General features: G+C 29.5%; 1 pseudogene; it reads right to left on the bottom strand.

The window, feature by feature from the left end:
- Positions 1-2,541: 2,541 nt before the first annotated feature.
- Positions 2,542-15,641, bottom strand: part of LOC106458164 — an 88,972-nt pseudogene continuing 75,872 nt past the window's right edge.

Genomic DNA, 15,641 nt, shown 5'->3' with positions numbered 1-15,641 from the left:
CTTTTGTCAGACTTTCAAAAACTTTTCTCATCACTGGTGTAAGACTAATAGACCTGTAGTTACTGGAACAATTTTTATCACCTTCCTTGAAAAGACGAGAAACATTAGACAACTTCTAATCTTCTGGCACATGCCCATTATTCAAAGACTTGAAAAAATAGTAACAAGTGGCTTATATATCTAATCCTAAACCACCTTCAAAACCCTTGGGGAAATATGTGGCCCAGGAACCTTGTCATTCTTTAAGCTTTCCCATTTTTTTTCTTAACAAGCTCAGAATTAATTGTTATGAATTTTGCGCAAAGCTACATGAGGGCTATATGCCCCTAATTTAGCAGTGTAAGACTAGAGGGAAGGCAGCTAGTAATCACCACCCACCGCCAACTCTTGGGCTATACTTTTACCAACGAATAGTGGAATTAACCGTCACATTATAACGCCCCCAGGGCTGAGAGGGCGAGCATATTCGGTGTGACGGGGATTCGAAACCGCGACCCGCAGTTTGCGAGTCGAGCGCCCTAACCACCTGGCCATGTCGTAACATAATACAAAATATTTTATTATATAGTTTTGGTTGTTTCTAGTAAAGCACAAATCTCCACAACGGGCTATTTGTTCTGCGCTCACAGCGGGTATCAAAACCAGATTTTTAGCGTTATAATCCCAATGACATACCACAGAGTCACGGGAGAGAGAAATTAGTAGCTCTACCCATTAACATTGGTCCTACATGCGTTTATTGATTTTTATTTCAAAACGCCACTAAAAATATAGAATAACTCCAGCACCTAGTGTTAGAACCTTTCATCTTTTTGATTTACATCATTAACTTAAATGACAGAATGGTCAATAATTAATGTAAATTTGTTGATGATATTAGGGTTTTGGGTATTATTGCCAGTGAGAACGATGCTACTGCTTTACAAAAAGATTTGGATTATTTGGACAAATAAATGTCACCAGGCTTTTAATTATAATAAATGCAAAGTAATGCATGTGGGATATCATAATTTGAATCATGAGTATAATTTTGATGAAAATAACCTCAACAGTACCATGGAAAAAAAGGATCTTGATGTTCTGGTTGATCAGTCTCTTAAGCCATCCAAGCAGTGTGTTGTTGATAAAAGCAGGGCAAATAGTATTTTTTGATTGTACCTACAGAAATATCGAACACAGGTTTTAAGAGATTATAATGTCATTGTGTAGGATATTGGTTAGGTTAAATTTAGTGTTGTGTGTTCAGTTTTGGGCTCCTTACCTTAAGGGCATTGAATTGTTGGAAAATGTTCAGAAGAGGGCTGCTAAGATGATACCTGGGATGGAAAAGTCATTATAAAAGGAAAGATTAAGGTTCCTAAAATTTTCTCTTGAAAAAGGAAGAGTTAGAGGGTCTCTGTTTTAGGTGTTTAAGATTGTTAAGGGAATTGATGGTGTTGATGCATCATCTTTTTTGATATTTAATAGTAAGAATGGTAGAACTAAAGGTTACAAATGTAAATTTTGGCAGGGTAGGGTTGCCTTCAGATATGGTGGATGCAGTTAATTTAAGAGAAGGTTCAATAAATACTTGAATGATAAGGGCTGTCCTTGAGAATTTTATTTTAATTTTAAAGTTGTTTAGTGGATTGGATGGTCTAGATGGACCAATAGGTTCTTTGGTATCTTTAAATTATATGTATGTATATATTTACAGTTAAGTATATTGCCAAGTTCTAATCCTCAGAAATTATACTGTAGCATTTTTTTTTTCTTGGCCATAGTACATGTACATACATTTAGTTAAAGAAATGTAATTTCACATGATGTTTATTAATCATTACACATATTTTTTAATATTATATACAGTTTGATATGTTAAAACTTTTAGATGTTTATGTGAAATACTAAATCCTTTAATGAAATTTAGATAAGGTGTGTTTATATAACATGTGTTGATGGTCTTTAAACTGTAACATACTGCACATTAATTGGTTAGTTCTTTTGGTATGGAAGTTTTAACACAGTTCTTCAATACAAGTAATTTTAATTATATTTTATAAATTAGCTACGATTTAGCTTTGTAAAATTGTACTCTTCTAATTTAAACACTGCAAATGCAAAGAATTTAAAATTCTTGTAAGAGAACTAAGAAATGCAGTCAAAATTTTAGCCAAAACAATCCTCACCCTACAAAGATCATGACCATGTATTTGAATTTTTCAGTGATTTTTAACCATTTCTTTAGATTTTCAGATTTTACCACACTGGTGCTACATTTGTTATTCATGCACCTGTACACTGATCTGTCAGTTTATTAGTTTTGGTTGGTTTGTTATTGTCTGTGTTTAACCTGGAAATAAGCAATCATTAAGTTGCTATATATGGATTTATATATAAATAATATTTTTTAGCATGATATTATCACAAGATTTATAAATCTCAGAATACTGAAGTGCATGGATGATATGTAAATCTTGCTTGGTATAAATACTTGTGTGATGATGTATGTTGTGGCCAGTGTATTAAAAATGTACACGATGTTTGGCTAGATTTCAGTAGTCATTTTTTGTACAATTTTATTACACCTTTTAAATACAATAAATTCATGGAGAGAGAGTATACGTTTATTATAATTAATAGACACTTATCACAAAGAACAAACATGAATGTGAAATGTATAGTATGGGGTGACCATCCCACTATAGCCAATATACAAAACAGTTAAGGAATGACAACAAACATGATCACCACTAAATTGTGCATTCATCTAAAACAAAAACAGTCATAAAGTAACAGAATAAACATTTGCCTATCAAATATAATGTACCACCATAAAGATATAAGAACTTGCATTTCTCAACAAAATTTACTTCAAATTTCAGTATAGTAAAAGTATTACAAGAAAAAAGGCTTGAGAAAATAATCAAAAACAGTGTTAAAAGATATTTCCTTATACCATGTACACAAGTCAGACAACCAATACGGAATTTTACACTCCTTAAAAAAGTACAGCTTTCTGTGATGAGACAAGATCTGATCTTGAATTGTATTCTCATTCGATATAATGCCAGATGCCATTTACTTCAACATTATGTATAATCTGAAAACAAGAAGCAAGAAAAGCCTATTGTCTGAAACTCTGACATCTGTACATGTTAAGTAAACTACATTAGTCTCCATATTAATGTTATTGTTTCAAAAATGCTTTATAAACACATACATATGAAGAAGTATGATCAGCAACTTTTAAAATTGAGCATTAAGGTGTCTGTGCCTCAGTAACATGCAAGTTTTTGAAACTAAATTACTGTCTTTCATTAAAAATACAGTCTCAGAAAAGTTTTATAAAACTAAATAAATGTATAACTCATTCTTTTACAGTTACACACACACACATATGTGGAAGTATGTCCATAAATTCAGTGACATTTAAAATAGAGCATTATGGTGTCAATATTTTCATAATATGTACTTTATTTTAATAATGCCAAACAGAAATTACAAGCAAAAAGTGGAAATAAACTATTTTTATCAAATGTACTATAATACATATTCACAGTATGAAAATAATGGAATCTTAAAACTTCCTATGTATATTTTTGAATGGGCTAAAATCCTTTAACACTTTTCCTCTCAACTGTGACTAATACTTGTATTTTCCATATTATGAAACTTGAAGTTCATACCAAACAAAATTCAAAACAAGTTCCCATAAGGTTAATCAGGCCATACTACTAAATATGGCAACCATAAAGTATATTTTCAACCAGAAAAAACTAAACATGGTCACATACAACAAAATAGGTACATTACACTTACATTAACAGTTACTACCCAGATCACAGGTTCAAATGTTCACTTCAAATCTGTATGTACATTCAAAGTAACTTTATATGAAATTTACTTCTAGGTGGATAGTGAATTTTAACACAATGAAAGCTTTATTCTCACTTTAACCCACAGAGAATAGACAAAACATAATACCTTTCTGCAAAATTAAGAGACAATCATTCACAGTACACAGATTTCAGTTGGATCAGGATTCCTTCTCAGATTTTCTTTTTAAAAAGTTTTTATAGCCAGAACAGAATATTTAGTCATTTTCTAAAACTTATGATTCAATAAAAAATTATGAGACAGAAGTTATTTTATATCCCATATCTTTACAACTGTATATACATTGCTTTGCAGGTTTATGGTCTCTTTTGTTGCTTTCTACACATATAGTCTGATGAATGATACAGAAAAAGTACCCAAATATTGAAATAACATCTGTGCAAATTCACTGGAAAGTCGTATTTGTTTAAAAGCTGTCTACACAAGGTGTACACTCAACAATTATAATTACTTCCATTTACCAAATATAAATACTACCGTTTCTAAATTTAAAGGAAAACATTATTTATTAATAAATTAAATGCAAGAATTTTTTCCCTATCTCTACTTTTTTAGTAAATTATTATTTTTCTTGGATTAAGACTTCTTCACATAAATTGAACAGACTATTTCAGTTAAGCATTTTTCTGTATTAGAATGTTACCTATACAACATTTTCAGTCCTGCACTATCAATAAATAAAACATTTTCTTGTTAGGGAAAAAAACACATTACAATTAACACAAACTAATGAAAGTGAATACTTTAAAAATACAAGAGATATAACAAAAATATATTTGTTCACAAAAGAAGCTGAGAAGGGAATAACTATTTCTTAATACACAAAGAAAATATCTTAATTAACAAAAATGTAATGCATGCTTACAAACATAATGTACATAAAAAACATTTTCAGAGGATAAATACATGAATTTGCTTCTTGCCAATGACAAAATTAGAAGAAGGGAATTTATGCACTATCAGTAACCCCTACTTATTTTCTAATTTGCAACTTTTAGCAAAACTCTAGTCGTGGTTAAAAACCAAGATAAACAAACATTTAAAAATGTGACATATGATAGTAGTCATACTGTGAATAAATTATATATTTCAACTGACCCTCTTCCCCCAAAAGCAAACAATTTAACCAACACATTTTAATGAGCAGATATATTAGATTTAAAAATTGCTTTAAATCACTTCTGCTCCTTAAGTAGTGAGATTAAAAAACATTTGAGGCTGAAATACATTACACACACAGAGTAAGAATTGCTAGACAGCAATACTAATAAAAATGAAATATAAAGGTTAGGTTTTAATCATTTAAAGAAGTAAAAATATTTCTAAAATAATATTTGCATTTAATCATCAAAAGCTTTACATGGTATATAATCACTGAACTCCTGACTAGTTGTGGTGCAAACTATCTATTTAATGTGTGTTACACTTGTTCTTTTGGGCAGGACACAGTGAAAAAAAAAGCTTGTCTTCTTTAACTTTAGACACATATTTACCTTTACCTTATAGTCTGAAATAATTCTAAAGTTGGTAAACTGGAGCAATTATTTTGTCACCACTATCTATAAGTATGCCTTTTTACATGCTAATTTTTAACAGTGAGAAAAGATGGGTCATACTAGTTACCATTTTCATAAACGTTCACTAAAAGACATTTTACGTAATTAAGGAAAAAAAATTGACTAAGTTTTCAATAGTACATAATCAAATGACACAGGCTGCTATTTAATGGATGTTATTTTACAAAAATACTAAAGATATTAAAAACTTATAATGACATAAGAAGTTTTAGTGAAACAGAGGTAGAAATAATTTTTTGAGAATGCATCTACATAGGAAAGTTATACACATAGACAATTAATGAAAAACATATATACACTGTATTCTTGTCTTAAGAAATATGTTTTTAGATGCATTAAAATCTTCCACCCTTTAAATTATAAGTTATACTTTTTTTTAACATCTGTTGAGTTTGTACATGTTAATTGCTATGTATATTTTTAGACACATTGAAAAGAATAAGAAGTCAAATGGACCAGGTGAGGATACAAAAGATGAATGTTTAATTTTTTGGATTGGATGTGGTAGTCAAACATGATATCGAATCACAAAATTACATTACTAATGCATTCTAATAGAAAGATTAAGTACTACAAACACTTAAGATCTGCATGGAATGTTGATCTATATTTCATTTTCAAATAATCACCAAATCTTAGTAAAATCAATTACTATAAATTTTAGTAAAACTTCTGGAATATTGTAAATTTGGCCTTAAATCATAGATCAGATGGAAATTTGGGTTAAATGTAGTTTCTTTCTAGCTACAGTTTTCAAAATGCATACAAAAAAATAAATAAAAGATGAATGAACAACCATAATCAACAAACTAACCTTTTCTATTGGTACATAAATCTCAGATTTAGTATCTAAACAGAAACCTTTCTTAAAAAGGGATAAGAAAATGCATGATATAACACATACATTTATAAAAAAAATGCTTAATTAAAATTCTAATGAGTACTTCATTTAAAGTTTTTCACTAAGGTTACAAAGAATATTGTAACATTTTACGAGAATTAGCATGAAACATTTGATTTCTACATGAAAAAATTAATTGGCACCATGAATGTTCAAAGATATTCTCTTCACTAAATGAGAGAAAGTTTATAAAACTATACATGTATAATTATACTACAAGTAAGATCTCTGCAAAGAGTTACAATCATTTTTAAGTACATTGTTTACAAATCAAATCAACCATAATACATACAAATAAAACATTTTTTACAGGTACTTGTCAGTCTGTAATGAAAGAAAATACAAATTTAACATTTTCTTCAAACGGATTTTTTTAAAATCTTTTTCAAAGTTTTGTGAAAAGCATTATTCTTCAAGTTGGCATTATTTGTTTTTTATGTAAAGCAAAAATAATTGTGGTAGAATTACAAATTGGACTTTTAACATGTTTGATCTTGTTCTGGGATTTTCTCTTAGACAAGTTATCATGAATAGTTTTGTCTGTATAAAATAGTTCAAGTTATAGTACTGTTCTAAATTAAAAGAAAACTTGCTTTGTAACTATTTTATATATATAAATATATCACTTGAAAATGATATCACATAATCAGTTTTATCAAAATGTACATTTCTTTGATGCATATTTTTATTTCATAATCAACTTCAAAAATCATTTGCTATATTAATAACACTGTCCCACTTCATTTAAGGAAATTTTCTTAAATATTCTTATCTAGCCATATTTAATTTCTAAACAAACCTTTCATTACAGTGATTATTATTATATTTTTGCTTATTTGATAACTCGTTTTTGTGCTGGTAACACCATTTGATCTAAGATGGGTTTTTTTACTCATCACTTACAACTGACAGAAACTTCAAAGTGATAAGTCACATCTAGAATGAAACATAAATCTGACTATTTTTAATAACACAGAACATGTTCACAAACAACAATATTCTGTTTTAAGTTATAAAGACAATATATAAAAATAATAATTTTGTGTTTCATACAAGGATTCTTCTTTTGAAAAAAAAAAACAGAATACCAAGGCTATTTAAATGAGCTACTTAAATTTCTAAGCACTATTTTACACTATAAGAATGCATATAATCTTGGTAAAAATTTACATATTTTCCTATCTAACTCACTAAATAATAGAAAAATGATGTATAATTCCTAACAGTTGCAGAGAAATCATGAGGCTCGTTTCAAAACACAATGGAACTTAATTTATTACATGTGTACGAACATACACACAAATACAGTTTTTCAGTTTGATCATACAAATAGTCCATTTTGAAGGTTTGTGATCTATTTACACATTTCACAGCTATCACAATAATTGGTAAGAGAATATGGGAAGCACTATGACATTTTTTATGAGCCTTGGATATCAGGTATGGAACACACCATTAATGGGACAGTGCTAACTAAGTCTGAATTCCAGACAATGGGTCAAGACAGGGAACTACGACAGGTTTACCCAAAAGTTGCAACATCCTAGGTCCAAGTTATTTTAACTTATGAGAACCTGCAATGAGAAAGTCACCTGGTACTGACTGGCAACAATTTCAATAGTGACTGGGAATGCATTATAGTTGAAGAAAGATTTTTCTCAGCTGGCAGGGGTTGTTTTTTCTTGACCCGAGAAGAATGTTGTGGTAGGGTCCCTACTTGCAGAATTAAGAATGTCTGAGGATGAGAAGTGAAAGTTACTGCTAGCTTTAGTTTCCTTGGATTTATTTCTTCTGTAAAAAAAAGGAATTAACACACTAAACTGACAAAAAGTCAACTCCATATGTGCTCTTGTTAACCAAGGAAAAGTAATTATCTTGCCAAGATCAAAAATTAATTCACAAAATCTTTTAAAGTATTATGTTTCACCAGTTTATCAAATACCTCTACTCATTTTCAAAACCAATGATTTTATTAGAACAATTATTTTTTTGGTAAAACTTTTAAGAAAAAAAAAGTTTACTTAATTACATATTTGTAATATTCAAACCCCAATAGGCTAAGCATAAGTACAAGAGGGAGAGACCCCCCTTCATTGGGCTGTCCTGCCAAACACAATGTTCTCTGTTAATGTATTAACATATTTACTTACAAAAGATAGATAAATTTAAATCTTTTAACATATCTTGTTCAAATGGAGTATTTGGCATTCTTAAATCCTTTAATTGTTATTTTTGGAAACTTTTTTCATTTTTGGGTAGTTTTAATTTGCATGAAATAGCCTTAACAAAAACAAAACTGATACTACATACAAAAAAATTAAAAGGTAACTCAACAAATCTTGAAAATCTACTTTCAAGGAAAGGCCAAATTTTTTAACATGGAATAAAAACTATTGTATGGCATTACATATAATAGTACTGTCTATTATCTGATGTATGTTCATGTAACTACTTTGCAAGGTGTGGATGGATCTTCACTAAAATTGGTATGGAAGTTCATTGGATCCATGGAGAGATGCATTAAAATTTTCAGTTTTGTGGTTTTTATGGGTTTTTGCATTTTTGACCACTACTTTGTCTCCTGTTGATGGATCTTCACCAAATTTGGTATGAAAGTTTGTTGGGTCCATGGGGAGATGCATACAAATTTTTAGTTTTGCATTTTGCAGTTTTTACAATTACATATAAGGGAAGCAACTTTTCATGTCCTAAGATAATGTTTCATCAATCATGAATTTACATAACTTCCATCCAGGGGATGGGTACTCCAGCTAGTTATATATAAAATGCACATATATATGTAATACATAACAGATAATATTATAAATCACTTCTAATAAATGATGCTAAAGATCATGATGGAGGGGGAGGAACATGTAGGGATAACATTTTAGCATACAGAGAAAGTTCACCTGCAGGTGACTTGCTAAGAAGTAACTGTATTTCATACTTTTAAGTCAAAAATACCTACTTATGAAACTTAAAAATTAACTAAACATTCAGTTCACATCACAATGGTTTGCAAGATAAGGTAATGTTATCCTGAGTAGCTGAACTAGTTCACTTGTTTATATTCAGTATACATTATTTTATAAAAACTTTTTTTGACATATTTCATTGTTCCCCCTGTGGTACAGCAGTGAGCATGATGGACATATAATTTTACAAAATTAGGTTTGGAGTCCATGAGAAGAATAGAACTGTAGTAGCCCATTAGGAATGAGGTTGAATTTACCATAGATATTTATATTTCAGATAATTCCTCAGTTGTATCAAACAAATATATTGCATACATTCAAAGGAACATGAACATTATTATCTAAGCTATCAATCTGTGACTATAGAAATAGAGTTTGCCTTGTGCACTACCACAGAAGTTAAAGACATTTGTTTTAACCTCTACATTAAATGGGATTACAGTATAGCACTTTCTTGAGATCACAGATTCAATTCTACAGCATTTCAGAAACATCTAACCTTACAGTTTTCCAAAAAAAAAATAACATAACAAATGAACAACTCCCTATGAAATGGTACACATGAAAATACAATCACACAATATAAGAAATTTCCACTCACAAAGCACTATAATAACAATTAAAGCTCAATTTACAATAAAAAAGGACTATGTTATAAAATATACATATGCTAGAAAACAAAATATTAGACACAATTATTGTATATTTTTGATGCTGTAGGACAGTCTAGAACAGTTTTAATTACACTAGTGTGATTATGCTGTAAATAGCTTGTATAGAAAAATAGGTGAAATATTTACACTATAATGCATAGGAAACACAATTATTCAATTATGTTGCTTCAATAAAACATAAAAAACATGTATCTTGTATAGAAATCAAATGTTTTTTATGACAGTATCATACCTTTCCTTCTTTCTAAATGGAAAACAACCTTGTGATTCTGGAGGTGGTGGCTGGTCAATCAACAGGTCAGGAGAAGGAGTTTCATTTGGCCCAAACTGATTCAGTTCTTGGAAACATCCTGTTACAATCATCTAAAAAAACTTCTTAATGAAACAAATATTTCCAAATAAACCATGCTTATAAAGTTATTCCGTTGGAAGTGTATGCATACGTTTCGCTTTAAAGTTTTCTAGTGTCAGGAATTAAAAAAGCTAGTGTGCCTTCCTTTGTCATTTCACAATCCTATGTTAATTTGTGTAGTGTGTGTGTGTGTGAATTTTTCTGTTTTTTCATGAACTTCTCCCACAGCAAGACCACGTTTAACAGGTGGACTCAGGTTGGCCTTTTCAATGATATTTAGTATAATACAAATGATCTCCTTCTGATTTTATATTTGTTTCAATCGTATTTGTCAGAGAAAGTGTCAGTTGTTTTGAAAAACTTGCAGGTCTGACAGCAAGCTCTATTACAAAGTATATAATGATTCTAGTAGGGTATTTAGTCGATTTTAGCAGGAACCAGAATAGCTCTGAGAATTTTGTTCAAAGGAAACTACAGATGCTTGAAAAAATATTTGTTTTAAATGGTCATTAAGTAGATAGAAATTATTTTTTAGAATATGCGAGATGGTTTTTCGAGTTTATGATGGATTCTGTTAGATACTTTACTGTTATACTGTTCATTTTCAGAGTTTGTGTGGCATTTTCAAGTAAACTAATTTTCCAAATGAGAAAATTAAGTATGTGTACTATATAAAGAGACATTTGACAAAATATATTGTGAAGTAATACAGAGTTTCGATAAAACTTAGTATGTGCTAAGAACTTGACTGGACACAAAGTGTGATACACAATGAAAACAATCTTTATGAATATCACAAACACAGTTTGTGTACTTGTACTGGATGTTGAACAGTCATCTTTACTGGAGTTGTGAATTGATTAGGTTAGCTATATTCCCTTAAAACTGATTTTCAAACTAACCAACTCACTCAAAATGACATTTCAGACTGTTTAAATCTCAATTACTTAGTTGAAACAGTTATGTCCAACGTACTCACAGCAACTAGTGCTACCCACATGACTGGTCATTTTCATTCAAACATGACAGAGGTTGTAACCTCAAGATATTATTTGACCTATTGGTAGACACTGCTGTCAACCTTCATGCACAAGATGCAGCTTTACGAGTATAACTCCCATGAGCAAACCAAATGTTATCTCCAAGCAAAGGACAAAGTTAGCTAGAATGGTATCAAGTTAATGTGTTATGCGAAAACTGCATATATATATGTATAAAATAAAAAAATTTTTGGAACAAAAATTGTAAATTAAAATGGTGTAGAAAGTGCATGTTATGTATGTATACCACATTTATACCCTCTTGATAACATGGTCTGTTTTAAGGTTTCTGTATGTTTTTTGTAATTGTTTTTGTCAGATAGGGCATAGGGCTTGACTGTAGGTAATAGTGACAACTTTGATACGAAAATATTGTGGTCTATTGATTGGTTTTCTGTACAGTTCAGTGTGTAGAAAGCTGTTTTTGGTTAAACTAACTGTTTAGTGAGAGGGGTTAGCATGTGAAAAGTTTCTGAAAGATTAAATATTGGCTGTTCAAATATACAAGGCATTACTAATATAATATTTCCAGATATGTGGTTGTACAGAGCTTTACTCTAAGTTTTGTCTTACAGTATAACTCATAAATATATTAGCAAATTTAAAAGGAATCTTGGTACTCATGGCAGTACTATTAGTCTGAATGTAATGCTCCTTGTCAAATTCAAAGTTATACATAGAAAAGTCTAAGAATTTTTAATATTTTGATGGATTAGAGAAACTGAATACATTTTTTAAAGCTTTAAGACCTTTATCATATTAGTGTAAAGTGATAAAACATCCGTAGTGCAGAGTATGCTGTTGAAAGGCATATGAAAATTTATTGTTAATTTCCTAAGTGATTATGAAATATATTGTATGTCCTTAATGTAAGAAGGAAGTTCATTAAGTGGTAGTAAACTGTACTGTAAGTACATAAAATTAAAAGAAGATTATACATTACATTTCACAAAATACTTAAACAATTCCTTCAAACCAAACATATTAACAAAAACACCTTCCATTACTTGAAACTCAAACAGGTTTCCCAAGGAAGATTTTAGCTTTTACCTAAAATACATAAATCAAATCATTCAGAAGTTCCATAATTTCATGTACAGACACAGAAAGGAAAAAGTTATCTGCTTATGATGACCACTACATAAAAAGTTATTGCTATGTGGCACTTTTTAACCCAAAAAGTATCAGTAGAGTCCATACAAACCTCATCAGCTCTTTCAACATTTTTATAAAACTATTTATGTATCACATTTCTTTTTAGTCCCTAATAACATGAGTTACACAAAACTTTACACAGAAATACAAATGTCTATATTGCAATTAGACCCATTAACTCTCTCAATATGGGCTCTGTCCCATGGACTGACCTTATAACCATTTTTTGCTTGTTATAGTTTTCATACTACAACTTTTATTAATACAATAGGCATATCTTCACGAAATTTTGCATATTATCAGTAAATATTACAAAGCTTTCATACAGAAAATATATTTTTTTTATTAAGTTTTAGGATTTCTAAAGTAATGTTTTTCTCATGCATATTTTATTTTCAAATGTTGACTGTCCAACATGCTGAGTAATTTTGATTTTAAGATTAAAAATACTTTTATACATCAGAAAATTGTCAAATTTCACATGCAAAATCTTTATAACCTCCTAATAACCTCCAGATAATTATCAAACATTTTTGTTTAGAAAGTACTTTATATTTTATCTGTTATTTTCACTATTGTATCTCTGCATGGGTTTGGTTGATTTGACTAACCTTGTAACCATTATAAAAAAATAGGAAATAGATGTAAATTATGCTTTTTTTGTTCTAGAATGACTACAGATTATAAAACGAAACCACATATGTTTAATTTATAGCTTATAGCTCACAAAATTATACATATATATATATATATATTTATTACTTTTATTTTATTGACCTTTCAGGCATGTCTGACTAACATTACAGAAGTTGCAATGATGCAGCACATGTACACTCATGTTATCCTATCCAATAGTACAAGACTGGCTTTTACAAAGTGACCTGTCTTGGCTTTGTTCTAGTGGACCAGTATTTTGTACAATTGAATAACATTTAAGTTATAATACATTACATTTAGTTCTTATATTTTAGTTAGTTTTCCTTGAAACAGAACAGTAAATAGAGAATGTATAGAAAACAATTATCTCTTCTACTTACTAACTTTGTACTCATTTGCCACTTGACATAATTTGCTAAGCCTTTTCAAATTTCACACGTGGAGGATGTAAAACAAAATATTTTTTTTCAGGTTTTGTATATGCATTTTTGAAAAAACAAAAATCATAAATTACTGTATCAATACCATAGAAATCCATTATAATTTATCATGCTTAGTAACTAAGCTGTATTTGGGTAAAAAAAAATATACGATATTTCAAACAATATTTTCACTTTCCCCTTCCTTCTGAGACACAAAAGAAATAATCTTGGGAACTTTCCAAATCCAAGAGCCTGAGAAAACCACTTGGGGAAATTCTGAGCTTTTGATTGGTTATAAAGCCATGAGAGAGCAAAGCAGGTGTAATTAAGGAAGTATTTCCAAAAATGGAAGAAGTGTGCATATATTGGTATCTCAGCAAATAGAAGATAGGAGGTTTTTTTTTCTATATTCACTTTTAAATTAAGACATTAACTAATGTATAATACCAAAATTTGAATTATAATCAACAATTTGATACCAAGTTTATTGACATACATTCAATAAAATAGTATTTCAATAAAACTTTGAATGTAAACGAACAAACATGATGACATACTCTTTGGTTCCTGACCACCTGAAGAGGGTTAATTACTGCTCTGGGGTCCCCATGTATGTTAAACAGAAAAGGAGTGATAAAGTGTTTTTTTAATTAAAACTGTATATTTATAAATGAAATGTTTTTACTATATTATACAATATAGCTGTCTTTACCAGCATGGATGTTAGTTTAAAGTATCAAATGTTAATCAACTTTTGTCCTACAAGTTACCATCAATACAATAACATCTATAGGTAAAGTGAGAATAAAATTGAGAGTGAAATTTGAGAATGTGCTAAATCTTTAAAAAAAATCTTAAAAGTTAAAACAAATTTTGATAAAAAGTATAAGGATAAACTATTAACAGAAAACTACACTGGAGAGTAATAACTTATTTTATTTATATTTTTTTAAGAGTTTAACAGCACATACAAGTAACAATACTATTAATAAATCAAAAACAATGATCTCGGGAAATATGGAAGGCAGACCTCTCACGTTCAAGGATGAATTAGGTTTTTTTTCTCTTTTATCTCATGTTTTTTAGTATCATAAACAAATTATTTAAAGTTAAACATTATCCTTTGTTACACTTGAAGAGACTAACTAGTATGTGGGTAATTAGTGCTTTACATGTACACATAATGGTAAGGTAAAAAAAAATTACTTGGAACATAACAGATCTCCTAGTTTACACATACCTCCCACTGCCAAGGTATGGAAATACAGCCAGTGTTGAACTGGCTGTAGAATGTGGTATCTGAAGCATCAAGATTGACACCCTTAACAGTGGAAAACTGTTCTATGTCTAACACATCTTTGGCATATACTGCATGAGGCTAGAACAAGAAAGCAATATAAAGAAAATAACAAAAATATCATAGACATATTACAACCTATGGTTCTTCCACACCTCAGAAATGTTACTATGACATTAAAATACTCGCTTGGTAAAAGAATATATTAATTACTAAGTCTAGTATGTCATTCTATGCAATATCTAAAAAATGTGAAAATCAAGACTAGGAAGTTTTAATGACTTACAGGGAAATTGTAAATAAATACAACCCAATACATAATGAATGTAGGTTATGCATGTTTCCAATGAAGCTCAGTTTTCACATTTTAAAGTTATAGAAAACTACTACCTTTAATAATGAAATAATTGAAAGAATTATTTGTATTCAACTTCTTTTTTGTTGTTCTTTTACGAACTGTAAAAATGCTATCTGATTTTGTAAAATATATGATATCCCTGGAAAAAAAAAATTAAATGACTATGAATGAATACAGAACATTTTTATTACATATACTAACAAGAATTGAAATGCTATTTATTTTAGTTATAGTAGGTCATCAAGAAATTAATGTCGCTTTTTTTTAGATGAAAAAACCCACTTAATTTGTATATGAAAACAAAACATTTATTAAATGAAATAGTCTCCTATTATTATTGATGATGCTTTT

The sequence above is a fragment of the Limulus polyphemus genome, unplaced genomic scaffold, assembly GCF_000517525.1.
Source record: "Limulus polyphemus unplaced genomic scaffold, Limulus_polyphemus-2.1.2 Scaffold423, whole genome shotgun sequence".
Lineage (NCBI taxonomy): Eukaryota > Metazoa > Arthropoda > Merostomata > Xiphosura > Limulidae > Limulus > Limulus polyphemus.
Note: the sequence above shows the minus strand (reverse complement) of the source record. Positions and strands in the feature narration are given on the sequence as shown.